This window comes from Cornus florida, unplaced genomic scaffold, assembly GCF_030987335.1.
Source record: "Cornus florida cultivar Cherokee Brave unplaced genomic scaffold, ASM3098733v1 CherokeeBrave_3.0.0_Hap2_Chr04, whole genome shotgun sequence".
Classification (NCBI taxonomy): Eukaryota; Viridiplantae; Streptophyta; class Magnoliopsida; order Cornales; family Cornaceae; genus Cornus; species Cornus florida.
The window spans coordinates 60,284,937-60,289,077 of record NW_026775574.1 but is presented as its reverse complement, the minus strand read 5'-3'; the positions used below and the strand labels follow the sequence as shown (position 1 = coordinate 60,289,077).

At 40.1% G+C, this 4,141-nt stretch overlaps 1 non-coding gene across 1 annotated transcript; it reads left to right on the top strand.

The window, feature by feature from the left end:
* The first annotated feature begins 3,587 nt into the window (after positions 1 to 3,587).
* On the top strand, positions 3,588 to 3,694 carry LOC132305821 (small nucleolar RNA R71). Its single transcript, XR_009481704.1, has one exon. It is a non-coding gene; the product is annotated as a small nucleolar RNA R71 (small nucleolar RNA).
* The last annotated feature ends 447 nt before the right edge of the window (positions 3,695 to 4,141 follow it).

The window sequence follows — 4,141 nt, the reverse complement described above, 5'->3', positions numbered from 1 at the left end:
AGTCAAATTCTTGAAGAAGTAGAATCCATCTTATCAAGCGAGGTTTGGTTTCCTTTTTCATTAAAAGATGCCTAAGAGCGGCATGATCGGAAAACACAATTACCTTGGATCCTAAAAGATATGACCGAAATTTATCAAGGGCATATACTACGGCAAGTAACTCTTTCTCGGTGGTAGAATAGTTCAATTGGGCACCTGAGAAAGTCTTACTCGCATAGTATATAGCATATGGTAGTTTACCTACCCTTTGCCCCAAAACAGCACCCATTGCGAAGTCGGAAGCATCACACATAATCTCAAATGGTAATGACCAATTTGGAGGTTGCATGATGGGAGCGGATGATAGAAGCGTGCGAAGTTGATGAAAAGCATTTAGGCATGCTTCATCAAAGACAAATGGAGTCTCCTTGGCAAGAAGGTTGCACAAGGGTCTAGCAATTTTGCTAAAGTCTTTGATGAACCGGCGATAAAAACTGGCATGTCTTAGAAAGGAGCGGATTTCTCTCACTGTAGTAGGTGGAGACAATTCAGAAATTAGCTCAACTTTCGCTCTATCTACTTCTATTCCTCTTTTAGAGATGACATGTCCAAGCACGATTCCTTCTTGAACCATGAAATGGCTCTTTTCCCAACTTAACACAAGATTAGTCTCACGACATCTTTGAAGCACTTTTTTAAGATTTTGGAGACACAAATCAAATGAGGACCCAAAAACCGAGAAGTCAACAATGAAGACTTCTAAATACTTCTCCACCATGTCCGAAAAAATTGACATCATACACCTTTGGAAAGTGGCAGGAGCATTGCACAATCCGAAAGGCATCCGTCGATAAGCAAATGTACCGAAAGGACATGTGAATGTGGTCTTTTCTTGATCCAATGGATCTAGGGCCACTTGATTGTACCCCGAGTAACCATCTAGGAAGCAATAGTATTGTTACCCAGCCAATCTTTCCAAGATTTGGTCAATGAAAGGCAATGGAAAATGATCCTTCCTAGTGGCAGAATTCAGCTTTCGGTAATCTATGTAAACACGCCATGAAGTGGCGGTGCGTTTCAAAATAAGATCACCCATAGCATTTTCAACAACTGTGATTCCCGACTTTTTAGGAACCACTTGAGTTGGACTAACCCATTTGGAATCAGAGATAGGATAAATGATTCCCGCATCTAGAAGTTTCACAACCTCTTTCATGACAACTTCCTTCATATTTGGGTTTGATCTCCTTTGAGCATCCCTAAATGGCTTTTCATCCTCTTCCATGTGTATGCGATGCATACAAATAGAAGGGTCAATGCCTTTTAAGTCAGCCACACTCCATCCAATGGCTTCTTTGTTAGCTTTAAGCACTTCTAAAAGATCATTCTCTTGGTTATTTTCAAGATTGGAAGCAATGATGACCGGAAGAGTCTCTTTTGGGCCTAAGAAGGCGTATTTCAGATTTGATGGAAGGGGCTTAAGCTCAAGAATAGGAGGAGAGATGAGAGATGGAACTGGTGGAGTACCAGAGAGTGAAGGAAGAGGTTCTTTCTTGCTTTTCCAAGGTGGGTAATCCAAAGTGGCCACAGAGTCCATTAAAGCATTCACCTCACTTATGGATCCTTCTGTGTCAAAACCACAACTTTCAAACATTTCACAAAGGCACACCTCAAGAGGGTCCTTAGAGAGAATAGAAGGAAGAGTCTCCTCTATGGTTTCATCTAAGACATCTACTAGGAAACACTCGTCTTCATCTGTGGGATGTTGACTTGCATTGAAAACATTAAGTTTAACCATCATGTTGCCAAAAGAGATGTCCATAATGCCGGATCTACAATTAATGGTGGCATTGGCAGTGGCAAGGAATGGCCTTCCTAGGATGACTGGAATGTGATTGGTGAGATTAGGGACTGGCTCAGTATTTAGTACCACAAAATCAACCAGGAAATAAAATTTATCAACCTTAATTAGAATATCCTCAACAATTCCCCTTGGTTTCTTAATTGATCTATCGGCTAGTTGGATTACTATCGATGTTGGCTTCAAGTCCTCTAATCCTAACTGCAAGTAAACAGAGTATGGAATGAGATTGATACTTGCACCTAAATCAAGGAGAGCTCTACGAACCTCTTGGTTTCCAATAACACAAGAAATGGTCGGAGCACCCGGATCCTTGAACTTAGAATGAGTGTTAGATAGAATGATGGAACTCACTTGTTCCGTTAAAAGCACTTTCTTAAGGTCCCTTCCCTTACTCTTCCTCTTTTGTGTGCACAAGTCCTTCAAAAACTTTGCATATGGTGGAATTTGCCTAATTGCATCTAGAAGAGGAAGATTGATTTTTACTTGTTTAAACACTTCCATCATATCATGTATTTTCCCTTCTTGTCTCCCAAATGATGAAGTCTCTCTCAAAGCTTGAGGAAATGGAGCTTTTGGCTCATAAGGCTTCTCTAATTGGGGAGATGATGATGAAGATGACGGAATGTCCATTTTGGAACCACTAGCATCCAAAGAAATAGGAATAGGATTTGGAATGGGACGGATGCTACCACTTGGTTGCTTCAGTTCATTATCCTCCTTAGGTACCTCTACCTTATTATCCACTTTCCTACCACTCCACAAGGTAGTAATTGCTTGAACTTGCTCATTTCCAGAAAATTCTGATGAAAGACTTGCTTGCGCCATAAATTGCCCTTTAGGATTGGTCTCAGTTTGACTAGGCAACTTACCTTTCTCTCTCACATTTAAAGAATTAGCTAATTGCCCAATTTGAGCTTCAAGCTTTGCAATTGATTGAGAGTGAGAATGAAACAATTGATTATCTTTTCGAAGATCACCTAAGGCTTGCAAGACCTTGTCCTCAAAAGCGGAACTTTTAGGAGGCGCTTGATTTGGATTAGAGTAAGATGGAGAATTTGATGCTTGAGGAAGAGAATAGGATTGAGAATTTGATGCTTGAGGTTGAGAGTATTGATTCACATTCTGAGGATAGAATGAGGGACGGTAACCTTGAGAATTCTGATTTTGATTTTGGAGATGTGGGGGAACATACTTTGCTTGGTAACCTTGATTTTAAGGAGGGTTTGTACCGTCTCCTTGATTTCTCCATGCAAAGTTAGGATGATTTTTCCACCCCGGATTGTAAGTATTGGAATAAGGGTTGTTCCCTTGATGAATGAAAGCTGCATTTGCTTATTCTTGAGACTCACTTGGTATGACTTGTCCAAGAGGGCAATTTGAAGTATGGTGAGTGTAACTAGAACAAGTCATGCACATTTCATTGGAAGGATGAGAATAAAATTGAATTACCGGACCTTGATTCAAAAGGAATTTATCAAATCTTTGAGTAAGATTTTTGACCTCGGCGGCAATTTCCATGGAAGAGTCTATTTGATTTAGAGCTTTCTTTCCTCCCATATTTGCTAGGTGACCACCCCTAGAAGATGAAGATCTATGCATTGAGTTTTCACTCATTTTTTCGAAAAGAAGCCAAATTTCAGCTTCATTTCTTTCTATGTAGCTTCCGCCACAAAAAGCATCAACAATGCCCTTATTGGCATTGGATAAACTTGAAAAAAAATATTGAACTAATTGCCACTTAGGAATGTTATGATGTGGACATTTCCGTAGCAAGTCATTCAAACGTTCCCATGCTTTATGAAGGGGTTCTCCTTCTTGTTGTTTAAATTCACGAATGGAAGTTCTCATGGCATCGGTTCGACTTGTGGGGTAATACTTCTTTAGGAACTCTTGTTGCAATTGTGCCCAAGAGGTGATTGTATTTGGCCGCAAGTTGTTAAACCAATATTTAGCTTTATCCCGAAGAGTGAAAGGGAATAGCTTCATTTTTAGGACTTCTTCCGGAACATCTGTGATTTTCACAGTGGAACAAACTTCCAAGAACTCATCTAAATGTTTATAAGGCTTTTCATTGCTGAACCCATTGAAAAGGGGGCACATGTTAATGGTGGAAGCCTTAATCTCATAATGATGAGCACGGAAATTTGGCAATTGAATGCAAGTGGGTGCATTATATTGATTTGGAGTGTAACGATCCCTAAGGACCATTGGAGGATTGAGAGGATTGAGAGGAGGATATGGCATTTGACCTTGTTGATGATATGCCATTTGACCTTGTTGAGGGTATGCCATTTGAAC